Consider the following 17,988-nt stretch of genomic DNA (forward strand, 5'->3'; position numbering starts at 1 on the left):
ACACAGAAGAACAATCACCTTGGCTAGATTTTGAGATAGTTTATGTTCTTTCAAGAGTCAAGAATGCTTGCACTGAATGTGCAGTAAAGCAGGAGACAACTAGTGGAAAGGCATTCCAGGCACAGGGAACAGTATGTGCAAAGGCACAGAGTAAAGAGAGAGCATCATGTCTTCAGAGAACAACAAATAGTCAGTATGACTGGAGCAAAAGCTTCTGTGACAATGTAGTGGAAGATAATTTTGGAGAGGGAGGCAGAAACAAGATTGTGAATTATGAGGTTTTCTACCCTGGGAACACAAGTTCTTTCTGGCCCTGTGAGAAGAGCAGAAATTTTTCTCTCTATGCCCTTCAGGCGGTTCTTTCCCTTGCTTTGGGGAGAGGTTGCAACACACATGTGCTGATCAGTACCCTCAGCTGTAAACTCGAGAGACCCACCACAGATTGTCTGTGCACTTCTCTTCTCCCTGGCCCCCTGCCCTGCAAATTCTAGCCGCCTTGGTCTCCCTGGACTCCCCACTCTGTCTCCTTAACTCAAGGCAATGCCAGCCTCCACCTGGCTTCCACCTCCTTGTGTTGAGGCCTGTAAATCCCCTTTAGTCAGTAAACTTGGACAAGTGTAGGGCTCACCTTATTTGTTTCCCCTCTCTCAGAGGTCAGTGTCTTGCATTGCCTATGTCCAATGGCTGAAACCCATTGTTTCCTATATTTTTCTAGTTTTTTTGTTGTTTCAGGTGGGAAGATAAATGTAGTTCCTGGTACTCCACCTTGACCTGAAGCAGAACACTTGAGCTTTTATCCACGTATTTATGGCCTCACGGTCTCAAGATGGCAACCACTTGACACCTGGCTAGCAATGAAAACCCCATCACTGGTGATAGGTAGACTATTGATAGCTCCTGGCATGCTATAGACAGATGATCGCCGGTACTTCCACTTGTAGTGAACTAGATGGTGTAAAGGTTGAAGAGGATGCACAAGGCGGGGGGGGGGGGGCGATATTTTAGGTATTTGAGAGGTTCGAGGAAAATAACAAGTATAAGGGTTATGGAATTGATTGGCTGTTTCTAAATGCCATTGAGTTGTTAAAGAGAAAAATGACAGGATTAAATCTATTAATTGAATACTTAATGCAAAGTGTGAAAGTCAGAGAGCCTCCTTAGGAACATTTAAAGAAACCTTCATCTCCTACAGTCAGAGAAGAGACAAAACTACCTTTTTAATTGTAAGAGAAGCAGAACTTCAGAGTAGGCTGAATTCACAGACTAAGCAAGTCTCCTATACCCTGATAGAAAAGAAATGGAAGCTGAGAATTGGAATGGGGCTATTTGGGTAGATGCATTTGAGAACCTTAAATCTCTGGACTCCCCTGAAACCTCTGGTCCTGCAGGAGTGTACCACTCCTCTTTACTGGGAGATAGAGGACCCCCTTGCTTGAAAACTGTGTAGAGAACTCAAATGAGGCAGGTGCCTTCCAATACAATGCCTGCCCTCCTAGAGATCTGCTCTCGTCTCCTCTCCTGGTCACCAGACCCCAAACTAGGTTCAAATATCAGCATAATATGACTGGGGAAGTGCTGGGCCTGCTAAGGGAAGGGACACTGGCATCACTGAAAAACTCAGTGCGCTATCCTCTGTAGTCTTGGATTGACAGGAGGAGAAGCTTTTTTAGAACAAGACTCTATGGTAGCAATAGAGATGGTTGGATCTCAGAATAGCAGAGGCTTGGTAGCAGCACTTAGCTGTTAGAAGCAAGGTGAGGTATAATAAATGTAATGGGCAGCAAGATCAGAATAGCAGCTGGGAGGACCTGACCCACAGGGAATTATTGAGATGCTCATAGAACACGGTATTTTTAAGGGCAGCCAATAAGCGAACTGCTTAATTTATGTAATCAAAAGAGACAAAGAATATATAAGCAAAAGGCTGAGAGCAGTTGCTCACTGGAAAGTCACAATCCTTTGTCCAATTTCTAGTTATGAGCCAGTTCTCAGATCCAAACCCATCAACTGAAGGAGAGGTCAGGTTCTTATAAGGAAAGACACTGAAACACTATGCAAAGTGAATGCAGTAGTGATTTTCACAGTCTCCCACCCTGAAAGAGATTGCTTATTCAGGTAACTATGTACTCAGGAAGGGAAATCCACTGATCTTTCAAGAGCTTGTTAGGATACAGGGTCTGAGTTGATGTTGATACCTATGGACCCAAACCTCCATCATGCCCCCACAGTTCAAATAAAGGTATATAGAGTTTAGGTAATGAGTCTTAGGCCAGATCCATCTCATGGTGGGAACATTGAGTTCATTGGCCCACTTTGTGCTCATTTCCCTGGTTCTTGAATGTGTAGTTGGGAATGTCGTATTTAGCAGTTGGCAGAACTGTAGAGTAAGAAGTAGAGAAGACCAAGCAGAAGCCACGGAAACTACTCTCTTCCCCACCAAGAGATTAAACTGAAAACACTTTGTATCCTGGGGGGAATGGCAGAGATTACTGCTACCCTCAGGAATTAAAGGTGCTACAAGCCCACATCCTATCCGCATGTAATTAATTAGTCTGACCTCTGAAAAAACTGCATGTGTCACAAAATTACAGCATAGCATCACAAACTTAACCATCTCTTCTGAAGCAAATTATCACAGCCTCTGCTACATGGTATGTGCCTATCGATTTGGTGAATGCATTCTGTTCCACGTCCAGCACATTGGAGGGTTCACAGCAGTTTTAATTTGCCTGAGACGGATATTATACATTCACAAGCTTCATATTTACTTTCACAAAATTCACGTTTCCCCAGGGCTATTTTGATTCTTCTGCTCTCTATTATAATAGAGTTCAAAGGATCCTGGACTGTTTGACCATCCCACAGAAAATTGTTTTGACAACATCGTGTTGATCATACCTAATAAGCAAGAAAGTGACAAGAACGCTGGATGCCTTGGCAAGACACATGTGCTTCAGAGGGTAGAGGATAAACCCTACAAAGTTCAACGCCTGTTAGTGAAAAATCTTTCCCAGTTACTGTTTAACATCATACTGGATGTTCTTGTCAATATAGTAAGAAAAATAATGTGCAGAAATTGGAATGGAGAAGATGTGCTAATACTGTTGATAGATGACGTGAACATACACATAAAATCCAAAGTAATTAAGAGATTAAAACAAATACGTGAGTTGAGCAATGTTTCCAGATATGTACAAGATTGGCTGACCAAAATATATCTGTGGTATTTCTTCCAAAAGTGCATAATCTGAATCTAATCGTGAGGAAACATCAGACAAACCAAAATTAAGGGGCATTCTAAAAACTTACTGGCCTGTTGTGGTAGGCAGTAAAATGCCCACTTCCTACTCCCCAGAACCTATGACAATGTTAGGTTACACAGCGAAGGGAATTAAGGTTGGAGATGAAATTAAGGTCGCTAATCAGCTGACTTTGAAATAGGGAGATTATCCTGGATTATCCAGGTGGGCCTAATGTGATCATGAGGGTCTTTATAAGTGGAAGAAAAGGGCAGAAGAGAGAGAATAAGATAGATGACTGCATAAGAAGGTCTCAGCCAACGTTGCTGGCTTTGAAAATGGAAGAATGGGGCCTTGGGCCAAGGAATGCAGGCAGCTTCTAGAAGCTAGAAAAGGCAATGGATTATTCTCTAGATGGAATATGGCCCTGCTGAGACTTTGATTTTAATCCTATGAGACTTGCTTTTGACTTCTCATCTCCAGAAATGTAAGATAATAAATTTGTATTGTCTTACGCTGTTACGTTTGTGATAATTTGTTACAGTGGCAATAGGAAACTCACATACCTGTATCATTAAAAATGTCAAGGTCATGAAGGAAAAGAAGGCTGAGGAACTCTTCCTGATTGCAGGAGACTAAAGAGACATGACAGCTGGAATGAATGCCTGATCAAAGACTTTCTTTTGTTATAAAGGACTCTATTGGAACAATTGGCAAAATCTGAATAAGGTCTGTAGATTAGAAAATAATATTGTGCGCGTGTTAATTTCCTGGTTTTGGTCATTACACTGAAGTTATTAAGAGAATGCTCTTGTTTGGGGTATACATACATTGAAATATTTAGGAGTAAAGGGTCATCATGTCTGTAACTTACTCTTGAAAATTCAGAAAAATTATGTATATACATAGAGAAATACCAAAGTGGTAGCAATTGGTTCTCTGTAGTATTGTTGCAACTTTCCTGTAAGTCTGAAATTATATCAAAATTTAAAATAAAAACTTTTTTAGTTCCAGTTGCAACAAACAAACAAAACCCAGAGGACTAACATTCGCAGACAACTTGACTTTAGATATATTTCTAATGACTGAGAAATACCCTTTTTTGGTAGGAGACTTCCAAAGTTTCATTACCTACATAAACCTTTTATACTAAATATTGACACCGGCACTCTAAGATCAGTTAAACTTTTAGAGGTCAAATTGTCCATATAGACATTTCCAGATATCAGTAGTAATGCCGCACTTTCATTTCTGATTTTAGTAATTTGACTTTTTTTTTTTTTTGTCTTAGTCTGTCTAGCTAAAAATTGGTCAATTTTGTTGATCTTTTCAAAGAACCAACTTTTGGTTTCATTGATTTTTCTCTTTTTTTCCATTCTCTAGTTCATTTATCTCTGCTCTCATCTTCATTATTTCCTTGCTTCTGCTAGCTTTAGATTTAGTTTGTTCTTTTATCTCTAGTTCCTCAAGTTGTAAAATTAGGTTGTTGACTTGAGATCTCTCTTGTTTTCTAATGTAAGCATTTATAGCTATAAATTTCCCCTTTAGCACTGCTTTCACTGCATCCTGTAGGTTTTGATGAGTTGCGTTTTTGTTTTCATTCATCTCTAAGTATTTTCTAATTTCCCTTGTGATTTCTCTCTTTTTTTTTTTTTTGATGAGGAAGATTGTCCCTGAGCTAACATCTGTGCCAATCTTCCTCTGTTTTGTATGTGGGACACCAACACAGCGTGGCTTGATGAGGAGCTTGCAGGTCCGCACCCAGGATCCGAACCCGTGAATCCTAGGCCACCGAAGTGGAGTATGAACTTAAACACCATGCCACTGGGCCAGGCCCGCCTTGTGATTTCTTTTGATCCATTGGTTTTTTAAGAGCGTGTTGTTTAATTTCCACAAATCTGTGAATTTTCCAGTTTTACTTATGTTATTGATTTCTGACTTCATCCTATGTGGTCAGACAAGATACTTTGTATGATATCAATCTTTTTAAATCCACTGAGACTTAATTTGTGGCCTAACATATGATCTGTCCTGGAAAATGCCCCTTGTGCACTTGAGAAGAGTGTATATGCCGTTGTTGGGTGGAACGTTCTGATTTTGGCTGTTAGAGCTAGTTGGTTTATTATGTTAACTCTTCTATTTTCTTACTTATCTTCTGTCTGGTTGTTCTATATTTGACTCTCAGGTCTTGCCAGGCCATATCCATCCTATCTGGCTATATACATTTTATACCAATTCTTATCTACTTGTGAACAGAATCATAAGGTAGCAAGATAATTTCTAAGAATTCAGTCTATTACTAGTTTTTGACTAATTGTGTATGTCTTCTGTTTCGAGAACTCTTCACCCTTAATACTAGAGCCTCCCGGACATGTTATTATCCTCCGTTTCATTTTAATTATGTATGTTGTCAGATTCATTGCTCACCACTGTCTCCTAGACTATTCAGCCTCTCTACCTTGAGAATCTCTATTCCAATTCAATTTTCAATTTGTTAAAATATTTTCCTCAGGTGGATTCCATGTGTGGTAGTTTCTTTGCGTCCTCATATGTCTGAAAATGTTTTTCTTTTGTGCTGTCAAATGACTTAGGTCCTTGCTGGATTTAGGATTATTGAATCACCCAGCCCTTTTTCCTCAGTAGTCTGCAGATGTTGCTCAACTCTCTTTTATCGTTCATCGTTGTAAATGAAATTTCCAATGTTAGTCAGGTTATTGTTTTCCTTGTAGATAACCTGTTCTATTTATAAGAGAAGTTTCTAAGATTCTTCACTTTATCCTTGAGGTTAGGGGACATTAATGGAAGTGTGTCTTTTTGCCTTTTTTTAAAAAATCATGCCTAGGACTATTTGATCTCCTTCAATCTGGAGGCTCACCTCTCTTTTCCTCCAGGAGGCTGTCATCTGTAATCCCTCTTTTTCCTTTTCCTTTTGTTGTTTATACTCATATGTGTTTGTAAGCCAAAAGACTGGAATTTGCCTGGGTTTTTTCAACAGTAAAATGAGCCCACATTTAACTAGACAAAGCTGCATGTTTCTATTTGTGCTTTAATTGTACTTCTCCATCTGTTTTCCTTTTTCACCCTCTGTAATTCCTATTATTAGCATGTTCAGCCTCCTGGATCTATCACTTGAGTCAACCGTTTTTTTCACTCATGATTTCTATTTCTTTGTATTTTTACTCTGGACTATAAGATTTTTTTATTTAAATAAGAATGTTGATTCAGTTCTCAACTCTGACCATACTTTTTAATTAATTTACCAAGTCTTTAAATTCGGAAATCATGACTTGCAGTTTTGGAAAGTCTTTTTGAGGTTTAGCTACATTACCTTTGTTGTTCTTCTTGCACTCTTGTTACAGTTCTTTTTTTATCATTCATTGTCTCCACCACAAGAGGACCCCCTGTTGTGAACATTCAGCTTTGCCTCTCTCTTCAGATACTGTCCCCTTAAGTGACTGCAATTTGTGTGTGAGCCAGGGACTCCCATGCAGGGGCAATCCACCAGAAGGTGAAAATCATACGGGTTTTTGTTCTGGAGGGCCATTGGCAAATGGGTTGGGAAAAAATGACCACTCCTTTGGTTTCTGGCCTTTTCGGGTATAAGTTGAGACTTGGAGGCATCACCCACCCTCCAAGATTTCCAGCAAAATCAGCCCCTCCAGGGACCACACATGGCAAGGGGGCTGGTGCATTCTCTCTTTGAAGGAGTCACCAGCATTGGCAAGCTGGAGTCAAGAAATCTTTGGTGTCCACACCAGGATTTAAGGGAGCAATGCCTTTTCCTCTGCCATTCATCACTTTTTCTTTCCCATTTTCACAAATAACTCCTATAACTTATTGCCACCCCTAGAGGACTCAAGAAAATCTGTGGCCTTAGACACACATCCCAGGCTCCACTACTGTGCTCACTTTGGTTGTTGTAAAGCTCCAGAGTAGAGGACTTTGGGAACATGCGTTGAAGAGGTAATCTCCCCAACTCTTCCAATTTATGTTTTCTTTCTTTCCCCATCAGACATTAAAACATGTAAGTCCCCCCAAAATAAAATAATCTGGTTTTAAGACCCACATTTCATACCATATGTCAAAATCATATCAACATGGATTCAAATCAAATGTAAGTAATAAAATAACAATAGCCATTCACCAAAAGAATATAGTAGTTATCTTACTTCTGGACTGTGATGGACTTTCCAAGTATAAAAGAACAGAACAAACGACAAGCTTGATCGATTTCACTTGTTAAAAATTTAACATCATGACCAAAAAGTTTCAAAAACAAAATTAGACCACACAGCATACACTGAGAAAATATTTGTAATATATGTCAGAGAATGAATAGATACCATTATCACATAAATAATTCACATAAATCAATAAAAATAACTCTAAAGCCCAGTTTTTAGATGAGTGTTCCTTAATTCACCAAACAGGAAATACAAATGGTCAATAAAACATGGAAACATGTTCAACTTCACTATTAAAGAAGCATAGACTTAAGCAACAATAGAATATCATTATTTTTCATCCATTAGACTGGCTCTTTTCTTCTTCAGAATAATAGCAATATTGGCAAAGGTGGAGCAAGAAGGTTGCTCTCATGCTGTTGGCAAGAACATATATTGATACATTTTTGGAAAGCAATTTGGCTTTATGTATAAATTACCTTTACAGTATGCATACCCTTTGTAGTTGGTGTTGCTTTCACTTGCCTAGCAACCATTGTCCCTTAATCTGGCAACAGTATCTTAATTTCCTTTGAGGAAATATAGACTTGGTGGGACTTTCAATCAAGGTGCACTGTGGTTTTTTGCCCAAGAGAGGGCACATAACTATGCTAAGTCAATCAGATTTTCTTTCCTGGGAATTTGCATCTTGAGATTACTACTACTGCTGTTAACATCTATTGAATGCTCACTCTGTTCCAGGCACTATTTTGAGCATTTTATATTCTTTTACACAACTCTATGAATGAGGTACAATTATCCTTATTTTGAAAATTGGAGTATTATAATAAACTGACACCAAAATCAATAATCATTAGGGATACCTTAAAGATACTGTATTTGTTATCTACTGCTGTAAAACAAATGACACCAAAACTTAATGGCTTAAAATGACAAACATTTATTATCTCACAGTTTCTGTGGGCCATGAATTCTGGAGCATTTTAGCTGGCTCAGAGTCTCTCAGGATTGCAGGCAAGATGTCAGCCAAAGCTGCAGTTATCTGAAAGCTTGACTAGGACTGGAGGACTCCTTCCAAGATGGTACACTCACTTGGCTGTTGGCAGGAAGACTCAGTTCCTCACCACCTAGGCCTCTCCAAAGGGCTGCTTGACTGTCCTCATGACAGCAGCAGAAGGCTTCCTCCAGATCAAGTGACAGAAGGGAAAACAAGGTTTAAGGTTAAAAGAAGCTGAGAGGGTAGGCACTGCTAGGAGATGAGGCACAGCAGTAGGCAACAGGACTCTCCATCGAATAAGCATTAGGGCCTGAGTGGGGCACGTGAGCAAATCTAGGGGGGCACACAAACTGGGTTTGGTACAGTATACCCCTTGCATCACTTGTATCTGTTCACACCCTCTTATGATATCTGGATCTCATATGAACACAAGAAGCCCTCACTTCTAACCTAAGAGAGGAAGTGCAAGTCCAAACTTTCAAGATAATGGCCAGGTGCAATATCCTATGATGACTTAAATAGGGTTAGCAAACCCAGAGTCAGTCCCCACAGCTGAAGCTACAGCTGATCCTGAGGGCTGTAATTGATATTCATCATCATTCTCTTCCACTATTCATGTTGGATTTCCTTCACTTTCAACTAGCAATTCAGCTGGTCTAGGTTGCTTGCCTAGAGAGGTAACCCAGAGCTGCATCCCCAGTGGGTCTTAGCCCTCAGTTGCTGTGCCTTTTTCAGGCCATGGTTGCTGCAATTGCCCATTCATGGTTGTCACTGGGCATTGGAGCACCAGAAGATGCCCATGAATCTCCTGGGTTCCAGACAGATCGCTCCCTACCCTTACTGTGTAGTAGCAACCCTGAGTCCTAACGCTAATCAGGTAAGTTACCACTGCCTATTCAGTAACTCCTTTCTTTACTGCTGATCCACTGGTGTGAGGAGCCTAAAACTGCTAAGTTGGAATCATATCTTCAAATAAAATGAAAATTTTACTGTGTCCCCTGGAAAGTGTTTTTCCCTCACACTCAGAAACCAGAACATCTTGTAAAGCTTATATTTGCGGGAATTGTAAGCACAAATTTCATAAGTAGGTCACCAGAATTGATAATAAGACAGCCAATCCTACTTCTACCCCTTTGTTCATTTACCTGCATATTCTACTTATTAGGAACACAGCAACATATATCAGCCATTGGTTCAGCCCATATACCACATGTGAAGGACAGCACTGCAACCCTATGAGGTACTATCCCAAAGCTGGTGCCTTAACTGAGCTTTCGTTATATCAGGCAGACTACTTCTAGGTAAAGGGTTATATTAACCAGTGAATCATATGGTGGTGAGTTCATTGTTTAATTTCCTTTATATTTCCCATAAAATAGATCCCCTGTCATGAAGCAATAAGTGAGAGATGCCATGACAATAGGCCAGGCATTCTGTAAGACTTCAGATAATGCCACTGGTGAAGTGACGTAGTCGGAGAATGCAAATCTATCAAATTATCAATTCTAACAAGAAGAAATTGCTGCCTCCTTCAAGGCAGAAGGTATCCAATGTGGTCAGTCTGCCAGCAGGTCACTAGCAGGTCTCTCTGAAGAATGGTGCCATATCAAGGGTTCTGTGTCATTCTCTGATGCTAAAAGATTGAGCATTAAGTCATCCTAGGTGAGAAGGAGCCAATTTCGTTGAGCCTATGCAGAACTTTCATCCATGCCACTATGGCAATTATCTTTGGACTCACTGGGTAAGTTCTAGGATGGCCAAGGAGAGAGGCTAGGGTTGTGTTTGTTTGTTAGTCTCTTAAGTAGATGCTCTCTGGTAGACATTAACGTAAGACACAGAGATCAAGCTTTGTGCCCACTCCCATAAGTCCATTAACGTAATTCTTCTCCAAACTTCCCAGTCTTGTTCCTTTTTGGTCATTGACTAACTGGCCAAGCCATTCATCATGGCCCAGGAATCAGTGTGTATTGGTATCTTGGGCCATCTCTCCCTCTGCAGGCAATCATTGCCAAGTGTAGTGCTTGCAGCTCTACCCATTGGGAACATTTCCCTTCACTCCTATCTTTTAGAACCAGCCCTGATAGGGTCTATAATCAGGAGCAGACATTTTCTAGCATGTGCCACCAAATCATACTGAACCAGCTGTGAACCAAGCCCAAATCTTTCCACCCTCCATCACTTGGTCATAGGGACCCCTTCATGATGCTATAGAGTGAATTGCATTGGTAGGTGACATGGAAGTCGGGGACACCTGTTCTTATAATTTATTCATGACTCCCAAATGACTACTTTCATCACACAATGCATTGCTGCTGTGCCCACCCAGCCCTATGACTCAGTGGATCTATAATGATCTGATAACACCAGCTCATGATAGGCAACTATAGGGTCACATAGTCTCTTGGTGTCACATGGTTAGACATTCAGTCTCTACCAAGGCTTGGTAGCAGGCCAGGAAATATTTTTCAAATAGAGAGTATTTCTCTGCCACAGAAGTCGTGGCCCTGCTTCAAAACCTAGAAATCTGCACAGGAGTGTCTGTGAAGCTTACCAGACATTCCACCCAGCGGCCTCATTCACCACAGATACTTTGGGCACCATCATATTTGCTGGTCAAATGGCTGAAGGGGTAGGGCAGCTGGTACCACAGCCTGGATCTGCTACTGAGCCCTCCTTTCTCAGGGTCTTAGTCAAAAATAGAAGCCTTCCGAGTCATCTGATAAAAGGGTCAAAGCAATATTCCCAAGTGTGGTAAATGCTACGACCAAAATACAACCAAGTCTTGTGCCTCTTTCCTAGTGGTAAGAGGTGCGAGGAGCAACAACATGTCTTTACCTTAGAAGGAATGTCTCCCCTAGGGTAGGAGTTGACAAAAAATTGTCCACAGGCCAAATATAGTCCACCTCCTATTTTTGTAAATGAAGTTTTTTGGGAACACAGCCACATCCATTCATTTACGTATTGTCTATGGCTGGTTTCACGCTATAATGGCAAGATTGAGTAGTTGTAACAGATACCTTATGCCCTGCAGAGTCTAAAATACTTACTAACCAGCTCTTTAAAGAAAAAATTTGCCAACACCTGCTTTAGGATAAGAGGTGCTCTAAAAAACTTCACCAATGTGGCAGACCCCTGAACCTTCATGGAGTTTTTCTCCCATCCAGAAGACATCTAGAGTGCTTGACATTTCCTGCTCAAGGAGCTAATGAATATAATGTTATGAAGACAGTGGATAGCATGATATTCTGAAAAATATCAAGGTAAGTATGATCCCTGCAGACTCTATATTAAGACAGAGAACAGCAGAAGGAACAAACTTGACCCTGAGGCAAAGCAGTGAAAGCGTACTGATATCCTTGCCATGAATACATGGCTGTTTTCAACTGCTACCACTCCCTTCTAAGACCAGGAACTACATTTCCCAGAACCCCCTTTCCTAAAGGTTCCAGGCTAGAGTTCGCCAAATAAGAGGAATTCATGCAAGATGTTGAAGATATAAGTGAAGTAGAAGCCATTATGCTCTAGAGGTGGCTGCAACCAGACGCATGAAGAGATGTGTCACAAAAGCTTCCCACAAGTTCCTGAGCACTGCCCCCTTTACCATTACAGACTGGGATAGTGGAAGTTTCTCAGAGACTTTCAGAGGTTTCCAGGCTCATTTTTGAAAACTAGGGACCTCATAGCTTTAGGAAGGGATATTCTGTGTCAGCTTCTCTGGACTCAGGTGGTAGCTACTCTGATTTTCAGCAACAGTTCCTTGATCTCCACTCCCTCAGTTCAGCTCTTCCGGCAGTTCTATACACCCCTAGCTCTGTACTGAAACCTTCATTCCCAGAACACGTAGAATGGCTTCTGTCTTCCTAACCAAACTCTGGAAGTCTTTTGTACTGAAAATGATTCTGGAATTTGTTTTCTGATCTGTTTCTATCTAAAAATAGTAATGATGTCATTGATATTGGAAAAGGGGGTGCTGTTACGCATGCAATGGCATGGCATGCAACGGCAACACAATTACTTAAAGTATCACCTGTAATTGGCTAGAGCCAGTAGCCTATAGAGGGTAAGGCTTTGGAAGATGTAGCTACAATAATAGAACGTTATGCTGGGAATAAAGAATACAAGGACTGTGGGATGGGCTGGCTTCTGTTGAGTGCACTGGAGAACTTGGTAAAAGATTATGACAAGCTCCGAGCTTTAAATTATCAGCTGAATACATGGGCAGGAAGCCAGAAAACGTGGCTGTCCAGAAGAAATCCCTTTTTCCTGCAGTGCAAAGTCTGGATTTCTGAAAACCAAACCCATAGTCTGTTCCTGTGGTTAACCTAATTACATACAAATTAAATTCACAGCCTTGGTCATTATGTAATTAAAGTTATAGAGTTCACAGAGAAAGACTTGGACCCTGAGAATTGTAACAGGTTCATTTGGATGGAGTCCAACTTTCTTCAGTCTCCAAATTATACCAGTCCTCCTTTGCCAGGAAAAGCAGCCCTTCCTCCCACCTGAGGCTGTTAGCTGCCCCTTTCCTGAAGATTCTAAAATTACCTTACCTGAGGTAGTCACCTTGCAGAGGCATACTGATTGCTCTCAAACCCACACATGATCCCTCATTGCTTCCAGATACATAACAATAGTCAATTCCTAATAGATCTAAAGAGAAGGACTACGAAGTGTGACTCAAGAAGTAGTAAGAAAAACACCAAAACAATTGCAGGGTTTTGGCAATTCATATCAGCAAAAACCTGGGCAATATTTATGGAAATGGATTCCAAGGGTGTTACACTAGGGGGAGAGAAATATAATTTTGGATTGCACTGAATTTATTGACATAGGTATATTAGCTCAAGCAACTGAGAATAGCAGTAGCAGCCTATTTGGTTGGTTGACTGAAACTTGCACTGAACAGTGGCGTATGTTCAGTTAAGGAGAGATGCCAGAACTTGATTGGTATACTGTAGAACAAAATATCCAAAGGCTTAGAGAGCTAGGAATGCCTGTTAGTAAGGATCTTCAAAGGCAGAGCACTCTCACCTCAGAGTCAGCAACACACCTGCGCTTTCCTCACTCGGGGCTCTATCAATTCTCCAGCCCTCCATCAAAATCTAGTCTGCTAGGACCTTGATCATCTCACCATTTTGTAGAAGATCATGCTGACCCGCTTTATGGATAATATCATTTTTATTGGACCTGGTGAGCCATATTCGATATTCTAAACACCCTGGTAAGACACACATGTGCCATAGGGTATGGAATACCCTAAAAAATTAAGGAACCTACCACCTTAGGGAAATTTTTTGCTCCCAGTAGTCTCTAGCACATCAAAATATCCCCTCCAAGCGGAAGGGTAGCTGTTGCATCTGGCATCGCCAGTCACAAAGAAAGAAGCACAAAACCTTTGGATTTTGAAGGCAACATATATCTCACTGGGCAGCTGACTATGGCCTATTTACTGAGTTACCCAAAAGGCTGCCACCAGGGGGTAGTGTGGGGTCTTGGAAAATTCCCTGGCTTCAAACAAGTTTGGGCTGACCTTGAGCCTGTTTTCTCATAGGTAAAATGATAATAAATAGCTTCTTCATAAAGTTATGATTAAAATGGGCTAACAGGTAAGAGAGCCCCTCCTCCCATGTTGCCTGCACCGTTCTGCAATCTGATGCCAGTCCAATGACAAAATTTTTGTCAGCCCAGAGTAAAAATTGACTCATAAAGATTGGCAACAATTCTATTTTTTTCTGTTGAGTTGTATCATAGATACAGAAGTGCCTATGAAACACTAGTGTAGAGCTTAAAGGAAAATAATGCCACACCTTTCTAACGAACGCTCAAGTCAGAAATAGAAGGTGCCCAGTTACTCTGCAAAGTGACATGCAGATGAGAGGTAAACGGGGCCTGAAATCTGGGAAGCCCCTAGCCAGTGCCTTCTGCAGCACAGCTTCATATCCAGTGGACTGTTGGGTGAATTGCGCACTGACTCTTTCTCTGAACCCACGAAATTCTTAGAGGAGAAGTTGGGGTCATTCTGAGCTCATCCCCCCCACTGCTCTTCTCAGACAGGCAGATTGCTAGCTCTCCTCCCTGTTGGGACATGTCCCATTAGAACACCAGAGGGCAGCCACTCCCCACAGATGGTGGTGCTTGTGAGGACAACAGCTAAACCTAGCAGGAAACGGGCCACAGTCTCCTGTCCCCCTCCTCTCCTCCCCCTCAGGCCTGCACCACACATCAGAATGGTGCAGTGCAAAGACCCATGGCTGTGGTAACAGGGAGACCTGGGCTTACATCCCAACTCTACCACTTACTACCTATGACCTTGAACAAATGACCTCACCTCTCCAAGCCATGGGTTCTCATCTGGAAAAACAGGGTACAAAGCCAGTACTTAGCTTATGAGTGTTGCTGGAATGATACGTGAGCTAATGTGGGTAAATGACAAAACATTGTCTGAATATTAGTTGCTCTTAGGCATCGTAACAGTTAATCTAATTTGATTCTCACCACAGTCCTGGCAGGCAGAGTAGATAAACATGATTCTCACTTTTCAGATGAAGAAACTGAGGCTCAAAGGAGTTTAATGACCTGCAGAATCATGATGGTAATAGCAGTTTCATCTTCTATGCCTCTCCCTCAACCATTTTACAATGATGGCAGCTGACCTTAAAAGCCTCCTTTTTTAACCTTTTTGACATTCTGGGATTCTGAGGCCCAGAGAGGGTGAATATCTTACTCAAGGCTACACATGAGCCAGTCCAGTAGGCTCCCAGTCTGGTGCTCCAACCGCAGCCCCTAGACACCCTGATAAGACACTGCTTCATTTTTATGCTCTTGATTGCTTGCCTTAGGATTCCATCAGTAAGTCTTATCCCCCTAACTAGACTGTGAGATAAAGAAAAAAAAAAATCTCAAGGAATATATATCATTATAGAAAGCATTCATGACATGTTGCTAGATGAAACAAGGGGTCTACAAAATAGTGGGCCCATGATTCCAGTATGTATTTATGTATATTGGCAGCGGGAAAGTGGAAGGTCATAACACACAAGGGTAAAAATGCTTATCTCTGGGTGGTGGCATGACAAGTGATTTTTGTATTTTTCCCTTGCATTTCTGTGTGTGTGTTTCTAGATTTATGAATAAGCATGTTTTACTTCTGTGATCAGAACAAATGTGTGTGTTTGTGATACTATTTCAATTGTCCATTTGAGAAATTACTAGGCTAAGAGTCAGCAATCTTGGGCTGTCCTCCACATTAATTTATTGTGACTTTGCACAAGCCTCAGTTTCTCCACCTGAAAAGTAAGGAGGATAACCTCTGTCCCCGTTCACCCAGAGGCTCAGAGCCTTCCTGGTCTGGCTGCCCCAAGCTGCCCCCTGGTCTCTGCAGGCAAGCTTCCAGGCAGTTGTTACCCCCGCCTCTGTCTCCCCTCTCCGGATTCTATTAATTAATCCCTCACGTACTGTGGCTGGGGTTTTGCCCCCCTTCTCCAGACTGGATTTCTACAGGGGTCACTGGCAACCTCCCCGTTGCCAAAACCAGAGGCCTCCACAGTCTTTCTCTCCAGCTCTCTCCTTCTCTCTCCAAATACCTCTCTGGTTCCCCAACAGGAGGCTCTCGGTTGTGCACTCCTTCTTGAAGCACACTCTTCCTGCGCCCTCTCAGACGGCAGCTCACCTCAGTTTACTCAGCCCTCTGGCTGCTGCTTTGCCCATGGTTCTGCTTCTCAGAAGGGGTTCCCTAGGTCCTGAGAGCCCTTTATCTTTAAGTCTCTCTGGATCACCTTGCCCACACAAGCCTATCAAATGGATCCACTCCCATCTCTAGCCCAGACCTGGCTCCTGAGCTCCAGGCCCCACAGCAAATCCAGACAGCACCCCCTCCACCAACTCAGCACATGGGGAGCTGAGCCCCTTCTCTCCTCCTTCCCATCCCACGTCTCGCTAATCCTCCTCCACTGTCTGCTCTGAAGATGTCTTCCCGAGTGCTCGTCACCCAGAGCCAAAACCACGAGTGCTCTACCTGGACTCTGCCCTCCTCTCCTCCTCTGCCACATGGCGTTGTCCCCAGGTCCTGGTCAACTCATCTCTCAGGTACTTCTCTAACCTACCCTCCTCTCCAAACCCTAATGCAGGCCCCACCTCCTCTCCCACAGCTAGGGAAGCCGTTCTCAACATCGTCTCACTCTCCACAGCCACTCAGTGCGAATGTTCTGCCCACCTTCCTGCAACATCCCAGATCTTCTGAGCACTCTGCCCAGTTCCCTTATTCATTCAGGGGATATCGTCGCGGACCTGCACACCTCTAATCAGCATGACATCCGTGGACTCCCCACTGGTCCCCGCCTTCACTTTTTCCCTCCAGCCTACGCTAAAATATAGGCTACGTCATCAGTGTCATCATAACTACTATCGAGTCCTTACTATGTGTCAGGCATTGAGGGCTTTACTGTATTCTCCTTTATTCATTTATTCCTCACAACAACCATAGGAGGGAAATTATCATCTCCATTTCAGAGATGAGAAAAGTAAGGTGGAGAGAGTTTAAGTAACCCCCTCTTGGTTGCATAGTTAATTATACGGTTACTGAAGTCTTGGAACTAGGATTTGAATACAGATAGTCTGATCTGACTGCAGAACATCTGCCCCTCACCACTCTGCTACACTGCTCATTTGCCTCTTTTGCCAGAAGCACCTACAGGATAAAGTCCACCCTCTTCCACCGCGCCTCTGAGAACCCTCCTGTATAGCTCTGACACACCTCTTCGGTCCTATGGCCCACTGTGCCCAATGGATACCCTCCATCCTGACTGCCCTCCTCACCTGCCCACTTCCACACCTTAAGCCATGTCTTGCCACCTGGTGCCTGTTGGCTTAACCCCATCTCCATATGTTGAAACCCTCCCACCCTTCAAGGCCATCTCAAATGCCTCTTCCTCCATATGGAGCCAGCCATGCTGAAAAGCAGCCATGATGGGGGGGAAAGGCCAGCAACAGGGAAACGGGAGATCTGAAAACGTGGTCCTTGACCTTCTGGAAGGTAATTGGGGGATCTGGACCCCTCACTCTAGGCCTCAGTTTTCCCATTCATAGGATGGAGGGGGTGGGACTAGACCATCTTTAGGAGCCTTCTTGCTCCAACAGTCTGGGGCCCCGTGCTTTCGTGATCCCTGAAATGGAGATGAAATTGCCATCTTTGAATCTCTTTAACATTCACAGAATGGAGAGAATGTTGGGACTGGGAAAGACTTCAAAGAAAATACAATCCCACCCCTTCACTTTTCCCCCAGGGATGCTGAGGCCCAGGGACGGGCAGATGCCTGGCTAGCCATCTGGGGAGTGGTGGGAGGGAAGCTGTGCTCTCTGCTTAATGGAGGACCCATCTCGGCAGGTCCCCAGCCCCGCAGAGAAAGGGGGTGGGAGGAGCCTGGAAGGGCCAGAGCTGCAGACCCTGGCTCTGGGCCGGCTTGGCCTGCCTAGCTCCAGGAGAGCTCAGTAGTTTTCCATAACCAGCAGGTCCACAGCCCAGGACATGTGCTCCCCTCTCCCCTTGCCCCTCACATTCCTCTGCATACTC

This window comes from Equus asinus, chromosome 5 (genome assembly GCF_041296235.1).
Source record: "Equus asinus isolate D_3611 breed Donkey chromosome 5, EquAss-T2T_v2, whole genome shotgun sequence".
In the NCBI taxonomy this organism is placed as follows: domain Eukaryota; kingdom Metazoa; phylum Chordata; class Mammalia; order Perissodactyla; family Equidae; genus Equus; species Equus asinus.